The sequence below is a fragment of the Alosa pseudoharengus genome, unplaced genomic scaffold (assembly GCF_046254945.1).
Source record: "Alosa pseudoharengus isolate Yale_2024_CS ecotype anadromous, Long Island Sound unplaced genomic scaffold, YU_APseudo_1.1 YU_APseudo_1.1_scf_6, whole genome shotgun sequence".
Taxonomy (NCBI): domain Eukaryota; kingdom Metazoa; phylum Chordata; class Actinopteri; order Clupeiformes; family Clupeidae; genus Alosa; species Alosa pseudoharengus.
In genome coordinates this window covers 21,298,607-21,313,959 of record NW_027468848.1, presented here as the reverse complement: position 1 = coordinate 21,313,959, position 15,353 = coordinate 21,298,607, and positions in this window count along the sequence as shown.

The following is a 15,353-nucleotide window of genomic DNA, read 5'->3' as shown; positions in this document are numbered from 1 at the left end:
TTCACCATTTGAATGTGACTGCTCAATGTGTATGATTGTCAGTGGCTGAGTGGGATAATGCCTAGTGCTGGTGTTTGTTAGGTTGAGAGTTCGAATCCTGCTAGAGGTTGAGGCTCAAGATGCACATGCTATTGGTTATTGAAGATTGACACCATTGAACAGCACCTGAATGACATCAGGCAATCAACATTCACACTCATTAGTTGCCAAGAATCAAAATGCCGAGACACTCTATGACATTCAGGGGAACTTCTTTGTTTACTATTTTTCCTTCATCATTAAGTCTATCATATTTATATTTAATCTATTAGTGTTCATCTCTACAAATGTCTAATCGCCCCTCCATGCTTGGAGTTTTTCTTGTGTGTTTACCAATACACATTTTCACCATGTGAATGTGACTGGCCAACATGTAGGATTGACAGTGGCTCAGTGGGATAATGCCTTGTACTGGTGATCCTTAGGTTGAGAGTTCAAATCCCACTTGAAGCATTAGTGAGTTGTGGATGTTAGCATACTACAATAGAATGCTGTTGGGTTGTGGAGGATAACACACTATAACATTACAGCTACTTGTCAATATGGACTTGTAGTGCAAGGCAAGTATTACTGTATAAGCTGTAGCCTATAATTATTTGTTATTCTTATAATATATGTCATTTCTTATACATATTTAGTCGGCTCTTCCACTTGACAGAACAACTCTATATCGGTTAAGGATGTCACGCATGAAACAATGCTGCAGAAACATGAAAATACGACTTTGAGTTTAGTAGGCTATAATTTTCAGTTCCTGTTTATCTATTGCACAATGGGTAATAATTTAAAGGAATCATGTTGCAGTCTTGTAAATAGTGACCCTGCAAGATCCCTAGTCATTGCAAAATCATAGTCTGTGACTTAAAACTCTACTACTTGTCTTTAGATGTGAGAGGGTCTGAGACTGTAGTCTTTCAAAAATCTTTTCCAAATCTTTGCAAATCTTTCCAAAGTTTACCCGCTGGGAAACCCTGTAGCTCCGGAGCAGGGGCTCAGACCAGGATAAATTGTTTGCTCGCCCTCAGTTCGCTCTTTTGTTCATCTCAACCCAGCACTCCAGTGTGTCCTGCTCTGTGTGCGTCTTTGAGTTAACGTAAGTCATCACTTTAATCACCCTCACTATGACTTTTGTGATGTTTATCAGTTTGTAGAGTAGCTCTGCCATCATGTGTAAAGTTAAGGTCTTTGTTTGTTGGTTTGGTGTGTTGGAGTCCCATGTGAGAGATGATTAGGTGATGTTGGTTGACTTGGGATGTCAAGTATTGTTTAGTTGTACCTTATATAGCCATATGATTTCAGTTTATTGTTCAAATGTCAATTGGTTTGTTTCTGAGTTGGGATCTGTACTGATTTACCCCATTTCACTGATTACTCCATTTTCTGTTTGTTTCCTCTTTGATGCAGCACACATACAAGTAAAGAACAAAAGAACAGATGAATTGAAACTCAAATAAAGTTAACTTGTGTTGCACCGAAACCTGCCATCTCCGTGTCATCACTCCATACCATTGAGCCTTCTGAGTCACACCATTGAACAGCACCTGAATGACATCAGGCAATTAACATTCACACTCATTACACACTGCTGGTGTTTGTTAGGTTGAGAGTTCGAATCCTGCTAGAGCTTGAAGCTCAAGATGCACATGCTATTGGTTATTGAAGATTGACACCATTGAACAGCACCTGAATGACATCAGGCAATTAACATTCACACTCATTAGTTGCCAAGAATCAGAATGCCGACACACTCTATGACATAGGGGAACTTCTTTGTTTACTATTTTTCCTTCATCATTAAGTCTATCATATTTATATTTCATCCATTACTGTTCTTCTCTATAAATGTCTAATTGCCCCAGAATATCCAAAAGTTTTCAGGTGTACTCTTTCAGGAAAGCCCTTTATTTTATTGTCAAATGTATACTTGGAGTTTTTCTTGTGTGTTTACCAACACACATTTTCACCATGTGAATGTGACTGCCTAATATGTCGGATTGTTAGTGGCTCAGAGGGATAATGCCTAGTGCTGGTGTTTGTTAGGTTGAGAGTTCAAATCCTGCTAGAGCTTTAGGCTCAAGATGCACATGCTATTGGTTATTGAAGAGTCACATCATTGAACAGCACCTGAATGACATCAGGCAATCAACATTCACACTCATTAGTTGCCAAGAATCAGAATCCCGACACACTCGAAGACATATAGGGGAACTTCTTTGTTTACTATTTTTCCTTCATCATTAAGTCTATCATATTTATATTTCATCTATTACTGTTCTTCTCTACAAATGTCTAATTGTCCCAGAATTTCCAAACGTTTTCAGGTGTTCTCTTTCAGGAAAGCCCTTCATTTTATTGTCAAATGTATACTTGGAGTTTTTCTTGTGTGTTTACCAATACACATTTTCACCATGTGAATGTGACTGGCAAAGATGTAGGATTGACAGTGGCTTAGTGGGATAATGCCTTGTACTGGTCATCCTTATGTTGAGTGTTCAAATCCCACCTGAAGCATTAGTGAGTTGTGGATATTAGCATACTACAATAGAATGCTGTTGGGTTGTGGAGGATAACACACTATAACATTACAGCTACTTGTCAATATGGACTTGTAGTGCAAGGCAAGTATTACTGTATAATTATAAGCTGTAGCCTATAATTATTTGTTATTCTTATAATATTTGTCATTTCTTATACATATTTAGTCGGCTCTTCCACTTGACAGAACAACTCTATATCGGTTAAGGATGTCACGCATGAAACAATGCTGCAGAAACATGAAAATACGACTTTGAGTTTAGTAGGCTATAATTTTCAGTTCCTGTTTATCTATTGCACAATGGGTAATAATTTAAAGGAATCATGTTGCAGTCTTGTAAATAGTGACCCTGCAAGATCCCTAGTCATTGCAAAATCATAGTCTGTGACTTAAAACTCTACTACTTGTCTTTAGATGTGAGAGGGTCTGAGACTGTAGTCTTTCAAAAATCTTTTCCAAATCTTTGCAAATCTTTCCAAAGTTTACCCGCTGGGAAACCCTGTAGCTCCGGAGCAGGGGCTCAGACCAGGATAAATTGTTTGCTCGCCCTCAGTTCGCTCTTTTGTTCATCTCAACCCAGCACTCCAGTGTGTCCTGCTCTGTGTGCGTCTTTGAGTTAACGTAAGTCATCACTTTAATCACCCTCACTATGACTTTTGTGATGTTTATCAGTTTGTAGAGTAGCTCTGCCATCATGTGTAAAGTTAAGGTCTTTGTTTGTTGGTTTGGTGTGTTGGAGTCCCATGTGAGAGATGATTAGGTGATGTTGGTTGACTTGGGATGTCAAGTATTGTTTAGTTGTACCTTATATAGCCATATGATTTCAGTTTATTGTTCAAATGTCAATTGGTTTGTTTGTGAGTTGGGATCTGTACTGATTTACCCCATTTCACTGATTACTCCATTTTCTGTTTGTTTCCTCTTTGATGCAGCACACATACAAGTAAAGAACAAAAGAACAGATGAATTGAAACTCAAATAAAGTTAACTTGTGTTGCACCGAAACCTGCCATCTCCGTGTCATCACTCCATACCATTGAGCCTTCTGAGTCACACCATTGAACAGCACCTGAATGACATCAGGCAATTAACATTCACACTCATTACACACTGCTGGTGTTTGTTAGGTTGAGAGTTCGAATCCTGCTAGAGCTTGAAGCTCAAGATGCACATGCTATTGGTTATTGAAGATTGACACCATTGAACAGCACCTGAATGACATCAGGCAATTAACATTCACACTCATTAGTTGCCAAGAATCAGAATGCCGACACACTCTATGACATAGGGGAACTTCTTTGTTTACTATTTTTCCTTCATCATTAAGTCTATCATATTTATATTTCATCCATTACTGTTCTTCTCTATAAATGTCTAATTGCCCCAGAATATCCAAAAGTTTTCAGGTGTACTCTTTCAGGAAAGCCCTTTATTTTATTGTCAAATGTATACTTGGAGTTTTTCTTGTGTGTTTACCAACACACATTTTCACCATGTGAATGTGACTGCCTAATATGTCGGATTGTTAGTGGCTCAGAGGGATAATGCCTAGTGCTGGTGTTTGTTAGGTTGAGAGTTCAAATCCTGCTAGAGCTTTAGGCTCAAGATGCACATGCTATTGGTTATTGAAGAGTCACATCATTGAACAGCACCTGAATGACATCAGGCAATCAACATTCACACTCATTAGTTGCCAAGAATCAGAATCCCGACACACTCGAAGACATATAGGGGAACTTCTTTGTTTACTATTTTTCCTTCATCATTAAGTCTATCATATTTATATTTCATCCATTACTGTTCTTCTCTACAAATGTCTAATTGTCCCAGAATTTCCAAACGTTTTCAGGTGTTCTCTTTCAGTTTTTCTTGTGTGTTTACCAATACACATTTTCACCATGTGAATGTGACTGGCAAAGATGTAGGATTGACAGTGGCTTAGTGGGATAATGCCTTGTACTGGTCATCCTTATGTTGAGTGTTCAAATCCCACCTGAAGCATTAGTGTTAAAATACTGTTGGGTTGTGGAGGTTAGCATACTAGAATAGAATGCTGTTGGGTTGTGGAGGTTAGCACACTATAACATTACAGCATTACAGCTACTTGTCAATATGGACTTGTAGTGCAAGGGAAGTATAACTGTATAATTATACGCTGTTTATGTTATTGACTCCGACACAGAACCCACCACCACAAATACAATTCAATTCTGTGGGAAACACTGCCTTCCATTATCAAACCCTTCATCTTATCCACAACAAATAAATAGTCCTGTAGAATCAAGTATTGTTAGAATACTGTTGGGTTGTGGAGGTTAGCACACTATAATGTTACAGCTCAGGGTAATCCTAATTTTATGCATCAAATTTATTCCAATCCAACTCAAAAGTTTTGAACGACACAAAGTGAAGGTTTGAAGGTTTTCAAAACCAAGAATAGATTATGTGATCTAATCCAATTTCAGGATCCTTGTTTCCCTTTGAACAACCCATTTTCAAGATTTGATCCGATAGCTGAAATCCGGTAACTGAAATCCGATAACCGAAATCCGATCACGTTTCTTTTGAACAATTGTGCACAAACAATCAAAGCATATGTAAAACTAAAAAGCTATGCCATCATGTTCGTTTTGCTCGGACCCCGTAAATCACCGCTTGCGGTTATATTTAGGGGTCCGAGCAGCGTAGCTGCAGGAACCCTATTGTTTCTGTACCGTTCATTTTTTGGCCAAAATTCTGTAAAAATCATACTGCAGCCTAAACCGTAACTCCAAAACTCTTGAAATTTTCAGGTATGGTTACCAGTACCCCCCTCTACCCATAACCCAAAATTTGGGGTACTGCACCCAAAGGTGGCGCTATTGAAAAAAAAAGTTAATTATGCTTATTTCTCCTTACCAGATTCACCTAGACTCAAAATTCTTTCAGAATATTAATCTCTAAACTCAGATGCATCTTTTTGGCCCTGGTCTTATGGTCTACAAATGTTTACTTTTTCAACAATTTCATGGAAAAGCCAAACATTATAAAAAGTTTCACACTCTTCAAAAATAATCGAATCTTCACCAAAATTCTCACAGACAATGTTTAGACCAAGCCTCACAAAAGTTATCGCTCAGAATTTTGATATTTTGTTCCATTTCAGAGATATAGGCCAATAAAGTTAGACCACTTAGGCCTTTTTTCCTAGATCACCTATATTCCTATAAACCGTAAGTCCTAGAAACTTGACATTTTCAAGTATTGTTACCAGTACCCCCCACTACCCATAACCCAAATTTGGGGTACTGCACCCAAAGGTGGCGCTCTTGTCAAAAACGCTTATTTCTCCTTACCAGATTCACCTAGACTCAAAATTCTTTCATCATATTAATCTCTACATTCAGATGCATCTTTTTCACCCTGGTCTTATGCTCTAAAAATGTTTACTTTTGCCACAATTTCAGAGAAAAGCCAAACATCATAAAAAGTTTCACAGGCTTCAAAAATTATCAAATCTTCACCAAAATTCTCACAGACAATGTTTAGACAAAGCCTCACAAAAGTTATCAAAAGAATTTGGATACGTTGTTCCATTTCAGAGATATAGGCCAATAAAGTTCGACCACTCAGCCCATTTCTCCTATATCACCTATATTCCTATATGAGTAATTTTTTTTTCTTGGATAACAACCATACAACCATCATCAGGTGGATACCATTAACAGTGCACATTTTCAGATATGTACTCTTTTTTATAAAGCCCTTAATTCTATTGTCAAATGTATGCTAGGAATTTTCTTGATGTTGTGTGTTTGCCAACACACATTTTCACCATTTGACTTCTCAATGTGTATGATTGTCAGTGGCTGAGTGGGATAATGCCTAGTGCTGGTGTTTGTTAGGTTGAGAGTTTGAATCCTGCTAGAGCTTTAGGCTCAAGATGCACATGCTATTGGTTATTGAAGATTCACACTATTGAACAGCACCTGAATGACATCAGACAATTAACATTCACACTCATTAGTTGCCAAGAATCAGAATGCCGACACACTCTATGACATATAGGGGAACTTCTTTGTTTACTATTTTTCCTTCATCATTAAGTCTATCATATTTATATTTCATCCATTACTGTTCTTCTCTATAAATGTCTAATTGCCCCAGAATATCCAAAAGTTTTCAGGTGTACTCTTTCAGGAAAGCCCTTCATTTTATTGTCAAATGTATACTTGGAGTTTTTCTTGTGTGTTTACCAACACATATTTTCACCATTTGAATGTGACTGCTGAATGTGTATGATTGTCAGTGGCAGAGTGGGATAATGCCTAGTGCTGGTGTTTGTTAGGTTGAGAGTTCGAATCCTGCTAGAGCTTTAGGCTCAAGATGCACATGCTATTGGTTATTGAAGATTCACACTATTGAACAGCACCTGAATGACATCAGACAATTAACATTCACACTCATTAGTTGCCAAGAATCAGAATGCCGACACACTCTATGACATATAGGGGAACTTCTTTGTTTACTATTTTTCCTTCATCATTAAGTCTATCATATTTATATTTCATCCATTACTGTTCTTCTCTATAAATGTCTAATTGCCCCAGAATATCCAAAAGTTTTCAGGTGTACTCTTTCAGGAAAGCCCTTCATTTTATTGTCAAATGTTTACTTGGAGTTTTTCTTGTGTGTTTACCAACACACATTTTCACCATTTGAATGTGACTGCTGAATGTGTATGATTGTCAGTGGCAGAGTGGGATAATGCCTAGTGCTGGTGTTTGTTAGGTTGAGAGTTTGAATCCTGCTAGAGCTTTAGGCTCAAGATGCACATGCTATTGGTTATTGAAGATTCACACTATTGAACAGCACCTGAATGACATCAGACAATTAACATTCACACTCATTAGTTGCCAAGAATCAGAATGCCGACACACTCTATGACATATAGGGGAACTTCTTTGTTTACTATTTTTCCTTCATCATTAAGTCTATCATATTTATATTTCATCCATTACTGTTCTTCTCTATAAATGTCTAATTGCCCCAGAATATCCAAAAGTTTTCAGGTGTACTCTTTCAGGAAAGCCCTTCATTTTATTGTCAAATGTATACTTGGAGTTTTTCTTGTGTGTTTACCAACACATATTTTCACCATTTGAATGTGACTGCTGAATGTGTATGATTGTCAGTGGCAGAGTGGGATAATGCCTAGTGCTGGTGTTTGTTAGGTTGAGAGTTCGAATCCTGCTAGAGCTTTAGGCTCAAGATGCACATGCTATTGGTTATTGAAGATTCACACTATTGAACAGCACCTGAATGACATCAGACAATTAACATTCACACTCATTAGTTGCCAAGAATCAGAATGCCGACACACTCTATGACATATAGGGGAACTTCTTTGTTTACTATTTTTCCTTCATCATTAAGTCTATCATATTTATATTTCATCCATTACTGTTCTTCTCTATAAATGTCTAATTGCCCCAGAATATCCAAAAGTTTTCAGGTGTACTCTTTCAGGAAAGCCCTTCATTTTATTGTCAAATGTGTACTTGGAGTTTTTCTTGTGTGTTTACCAACACACATTTTCACCATTTGAATGTGACTGCTGAATGTGTATGATTGTCAGTGGCAGAGTGGGATAATGCCTAGTGCTGGTGTTTGTTAGGTTGAGAGTTCGAATCCTGCTAGAGCTTTAGGCTCAAGATGCACATGCTATTGGTTATTGAAGATTCACACTATTGAACAGCACCTGAATGACATCAGACAATTAACATTCACACTCATTAGTTGCCAAGAATCAGAATGCCGACACACTCTATGACATATAGGGGAACTTCTTTGTTTACTATTTTTCCTTCATCATTAAGTCTATCATATTTATATTTCATCCATTACTGTTCTTCTCTATAAATGTCTATTTGCCCCAGAATATCCAAAAGTTTTCAGGTGTACTCTTTCAGGAAAGCCCTTCATTTTATTGTCAAATGTGTACTTGGAGTTTTTCTTGTGTGTTTACCAACACACATTTTCACCATTTGAATGTGACTGCTGAATGTGTATGATTGTCAGTGGCAGAGTGGGATAATGCCTAGTGCTGGTGTTTGTTAGGTTGAGAGTTCGAATCCTGCTAGAGCTTTAGGCTCAAGATGCACATGCTATTGGTTATTGAAGATTCACACTATTGAACAGCACCTGAATGACATCAGACAATTAACATTCACACTCATTAGTTGCCAAGAATCAGAATGCCGACACACTCTATGACATATAGGGGAACTTCTTTGTTTACTATTTTTCCTTCATCATTAAGTCTATCATATTTATATTTCATCCATTACTGTTCTTCTCTATAAATGTCTAATTGCCCCAGAATATCCAAAAGTTTTCAGGTGTATTTTTTCAGGAAAGCCCTTCATTTTATTGTCAAATATATACTTGGAGTTTTTCTTGTGTGTTTACCAACACACATTTTCACCATTTGAATGTGACTGCTGAATGTGTATGATTGTCAGTGGCAGAGTGGGATAATGCCTAGTGCTGGTGTTTGTTAGGTTGAGAGTTTGAATCCTGCTAGAGCTTTAGGCTCAAGATGCACATGCTATTGGTTATTGAAGATTCACACTATTGAACAGCACCTGAATGACATCAGACAATTAACATTCACACTCATTAGTTGCCAAGAATCAGAATGCCGACACACTCTATGACATATAGGGGAACTTCTTTGTTTACTATTTTTCCTTCATCATTAAGTCTATCATATTTATATTTCATCCATTACTGTTCTTCTCTATAAATGTCTAATTGCCCCAGAATATCCAAAAGTTTTCAGGTGTACTCTTTCAGGAAAGCCCTTCATTTTATTGTCAAATGTATACTTGGAGTTTTTCTTGTGTGTTTACCAACACATATTTTCACCATTTGAATGTGACTGCTGAATGTGTATGATTGTCAGTGGCAGAGTGGGATAATGCCTAGTGCTGGTGTTTGTTAGGTTGAGAGTTCGAATCCTGCTAGAGCTTTAGGCTCAAGATGCACATGCTATTGGTTATTGAAGATTCACACTATTGAACAGCACCTGAATGACATCAGACAATTAACATTCACACTCATTAGTTGCCAAGAATCAGAATGCCGACACACTCTATGACATATAGGGGAACTTCTTTGTTTACTATTTTTCCTTCATCATTAAGTCTATCATATTTATATTTCATCCATTACTGTTCTTCTCTATAAATGTCTAATTGCCCCAGAATATCCAAAAGTTTTCAGGTGTACTCTTTCAGGAAAGCCCTTCATTTTATTGTCAAATGTGTACTTGGAGTTTTTCTTGTGTGTTTACCAACACACATTTTCACCATTTGAATGTGACTGCTGAATGTGTATGATTGTCAGTGGCAGAGTGGGATAATGCCTAGTGCTGGTGTTTGTTAGGTTGAGAGTTCGAATCCTGCTAGAGCTTTAGGCTCAAGATGCACATGCTATTGGTTATTGAAGATTCACACTATTGAACAGCACCTGAATGACATCAGACAATTAACATTCACACTCATTAGTTGCCAAGAATCAGAATGCCGACACACTCTATGACATATAGGGGAACTTCTTTGTTTACTATTTTTCCTTCATCATTAAGTCTATCATATTTATATTTCATCCATTACTGTTCTTCTCTATAAATGTCTATTTGCCCCAGAATATCCAAAAGTTTTCAGGTGTACTCTTTCAGGAAAGCCCTTCATTTTATTGTCAAATGTGTACTTGGAGTTTTTCTTGTGTGTTTACCAACACACATTTTCACCATTTGAATGTGACTGCTGAATGTGTATGATTGTCAGTGGCAGAGTGGGATAATGCCTAGTGCTGGTGTTTGTTAGGTTGAGAGTTCGAATCCTGCTAGAGCTTTAGGCTCAAGATGCACATGCTATTGGTTATTGAAGATTCACACTATTGAACAGCACCTGAATGACATCAGACAATTAACATTCACACTCATTAGTTGCCAAGAATCAGAATGCCGACACACTCTATGACATATAGGGGAACTTCTTTGTTTACTATTTTTCCTTCATCATTAAGTCTATCATATTTATATTTCATCCATTACTGTTCTTCTCTATAAATGTCTAATTGCCCCAGAATATCCAAAAGTTTTCAGGTGTATTTTTTCAGGAAAGCCCTTCATTTTATTGTCAAATATATACTTGGAGTTTTTCTTGTGTGTTTACCAACACACATTTTCACCATGTGAATGTGACTACCCAATATGTAGGATTGTCAGTGGCTCAGTGGGATAATGCCTAGTGCTGGTGTTTGTTAGGTTGAGAGTTCGAATCCCCGGTAGTGCTTTAGGCTCTAGCTCGAATACTATTGGTTATTGAAGATTCACACCATTGAACAGCACCTGAATGACATCAGGCAATCAACATTCACACTCATCAGTTGCCAAGAATCAGAATGCCGAGACACTCTATGACATTCAGGGGAACTTCTTTGTTTACTATTTTTCCTTCATCATTAAGTCTATCATATTTATATTTAATCTATTAGTGTTCATCTCTACAAATGTCTAATCGCCCCTCCATGCTTGGAGTTTTTCTTGTGTGTTTACCAATACACATTTTCACCATGTGAATGTGACTGGCCAACATATAGGATTGACAGTGGCTCAGTGGGATAATGCCTTGTACTGGTGATCCTTAGGTTGAGAGTTCAAATCCCACTTGAAGCATTAGTGGGTTGTGGATGTTAGCATACTACAATAGAATGCTGTTGGGTTGTGGAGGATAACACACTATAACATTACAGCTACTTGTCAATATGGACTTGTAGTGCAAGGCAAGTATTACTGTATAATTATAAGCTGTAGCCTATAATTATTTGTTATTCTTATAATATTTGTCATTTCTTATACATATTTAGTCGGCTCTTCCACTTGACAGAACAACTCTATATCGGTTAAGGATGTCACGCATGAAACAATGCTGCAGAAACATGAAAATACGACTTTGAGTTTAGTAGGCTATAATTTTCAGTTCCTGTTTATCTATTGCACAATGGGTAATAATTTAAAGGAATCATGTTGCAGTCTTGTAAATAGTGACCCTGTAAGATCCCTAGTCATTGCAAAATCATAGTCTGTGACTTAAAACTCTACTACTTGTCTTTAGATGTGAGAGGGTCTGAGACTGTAGTCTTTCAAAAATATTTTCCAAATCTTTGCAAATCTTTCCAAAGTTTACCCGCTGGGAAACCCTGTAGCTCCGGAGCAGGGGCTCAGACCAGGATAAATTGTTTGCTCGCCCTCAGTTCGCTCTTTTGTTCATCTCAACCCAGCACTCCAGTGTGTCCTGCTCTGTGTGCGTCTTTGAGTTAACGTAAGTCATCACTTTAATCACCCTCACTATGACTTTTGTGATGTTTATCAGTTTGTAGAGTAGCTCTGCAATCATGTGTAAAGTTAAGGTCTTTGTTTGTTGGTTTGGTGTGTTGGAGTCCCATGTGAGAGATGATTAGGTGATGTTGGTTGACTTGGGATGTCGAGTATTGTTTAGTTGTACCTTATATAGCCTTATGATTTCAGTTTATTGTTCAAATGTCAATTGGTTTGTTTGTGAGTTGGGATCTGTACTGATTTACCCCATTTCACTGATTACTCCATTTTCTGTTTGTTTCCTCTTTGATGCAGCACACATACAAGTAAAGAACAAAAGAACAGATGAATTGAAACTCAAATAAAGTTAACTTGTGTTGCACCGAAACCTGCCATCTTCGTGTCATCACTCCATACCATTGAGCCTTCTGAGTCACACCATTGAACAGCACCTGAATGACATCAGGCAATTAACATTCACACTCATTACACACTGCTGGTGTTTGTTAGGTTGAGAGTTCAAATCCTGCTAGAGCTTGAAGCTCAAGATGCACATGCTATTGGTTATTGAAGATTCACACCATTGAACAGCACCTGAATGACATCAGGCAATTAACATTCACACTCATTAGTTGCCAAGAATCAGAATGCTGACACTCTATGGCATATAGGGGAACTTCTTCGTTTACTATTTTTCCTTCATCATTAAGTCTATCGTATTTATATTTCATCCATTACTGTTCTTCTCTACAAATGTCTAATTGCCCCAGAATATCCAAAAGTTTTCAGGTGTACTCTTTCAGGAAAGCCCTTCATTTTATTGTCAAATGTATACTTGGAGTTTTTCTTGTGTGTTTACCAACACACATTTTCACCATTTGAATGTGACTGCTGAATGTGTATGATTGTCAGTGGCTCAGTGGGATAATGCCTTGTGCTGGTGTTTTTTAGGTTGAGAGTTCGAATCCTGCTAGAGCTTTGGGCTCAAGATGCACATGCTATTGGTTATTGAAGATTGACACCATTGAACAGCACCTGAATGACATCAGGCAATTAACATTCACACTCATTAGTTGCCAAGAATCAGAATGCCGACACACTCTAAGACATATAGGGGAACTTCTTTGTTTACTATTTTTCCTTCATCATTAAGTCTATCGTATTTATATTTCATCCATTACTGTTCTTCTCTATAAATGTCTAATTGCCCCAAAATGTCCAAAAGTTTTCAGGTGTACTCTTTCAGGAAAGCCCTTCATTTTATTGTCAAATGTATACTTGGAGTTTTTCTTGTGTGTTTACCAACACACATTTTCACCATGTGAATGTGACTGCCTAATATGTCGGATTGTTAGTGGCTCAGAGGGATAATGCCTAGTGCTGGTGTTTGTTAGGTTGAGAGTTCGAATCCTGCTAGAGCTTTAGGCTCAAGATGCACATGCTATTGGTTATTGAAGAGTCACACCATTGAACAGCACCTGAATGACATCAGGCAATCAACATTCACACTCATTAGTTGCCAAGAATCAGAATGCCGACACACTCGAAGACATATAGGGGAACTTCTTTGTTTACTATTTTTCCTTCATCATTAAGTCTATCATATTTATATTTCATCCATTACTGTTCTTCTCTACAAATGTCTAATTGTCCCAGAATTTCCAAACGTTTTCAGGTGTTCTCTTTCAGGAAAGCCCTTCATTTTATTGTCAAATGTATACTTGGAGTTTTTCTTGTGTGTTTACCAATACACATTTTCAGCATGTGAATGTGACTGGCAAAGATGTAGGATTGACAGTGGCTTAGTGGGATAATGCCTTGTACTGGTCATCCTTATGTTGAGTGTTCAAATCCCACCTGAAGCATTAGTGTTAAAATACTGTTGGGTTGTGGAGGTTAGCATACTAGAATAGAATGCTGTTGGGTTGTGGAGGTTAGCACACTATAACATTACAGCATTACAGCTACTTGTCAATATGGACTTGTAGTGCAAGGCAAGTATAACTGTATAATTATACGCTGTTTATCTTATTGACTCCGACACAGAACCCACCACCACAAATACAATTCAATTCTGTGGGAAACACTGCCTTCCATTATCAAACCCTTCATCTTATCCACAACAAATAAATAGTCCTGTAGAATCAAGTATTGTTAGAATACTGTTGGGTTGTGGAGGTTAGCACACTATAATGTTACAGCACAGGGTAATCCTAATTTTATGCAGCAAATTTATTCCAATTCAACTCTAAAGTGTTGAACGACACAAAGTGAAGGTTTTATCCAGATCAAAACCAAGAATAGATTATGTGATCTAATCCATTTTCAGGATCCTTGTTTCCCTTTGAACAACCCATTTTCAAGATTTGATCCAATCCGATAGCTGAAATCCGGTAACTGAAATCCGATAACCGAAATCCGATCACGTTTCTTTTGAACAATTGTGCCCAAACAATCAAAGCATATGTAAAACTAAAAAGCTATGCCATCATGTTCGTTTTGCTCGGACCCCGTAAATCACCGCTTGCGGTTATATTTATTATTATTATTATTATTATTCCGCCATTGAAGTCAATGGCAGCCCATAGAACCGTCTGGTGAAAAGTTGTGAAATTTGGCACACTGATTAGGGACAGTCCCATGATTAATGTCACCAAGTTTCATGATGGCACCTCAAGCACTCTAGCGCCAACAACAGGCCAAAGTTGGACTTGCGTTCACGCACGTAACTTTTGACCCGTATGGCCGATTGTCAAAAATGAGGTATCGTTGGAATCCTTGGACCAAGCCGAGTTCAACGCACCCTATGACGTCATTTTCCGCCATGATGGATTTTCCGCCATTTTGGATTTCATCAAAAACACTTAAAAGTCTTCACAGGTCACAAATTTTGTCTGATCGAGACCAAAACTGACACACTTGATCTTCAGATGAAGCCGCACAAAAGTTATTCCTTTTCGTCTTCGGAACTCAAACCGTTTGCCCGTAACAGCCAATCGAAATATGCGGCGAAGCCGCCAAACAGGAAGTGAGCTCATATCTCAGCAACCCATTCACCTATCATAACCAAACTTAGTACATGGACTCAGGACCCAATCAGGGGGACGCTCAAGAAATCTGGTGACCTTTGACCTCTAGGGGGCGCTGTAATTAAGAAACATGCCTTTTGGCCTGTAGCTGCAGTTGTGCTTAGAATTAAAACGCACTAGTGGTGTCTGGTAATACTGTTGGAGGTCCTTAGGCCGACCCAAGTCAACTTGTGATGTCATCGTAATTGATTCGGCCGCCATATTGGATTTAATCAAAAACACGTACAAATTTTCGCAGGTCACAAATTTCAGCAGATCCTCACCAAAATTGGCACAGACCATCTTCAGACCATAACCTATTAATATATTGCTCTCTGGAACA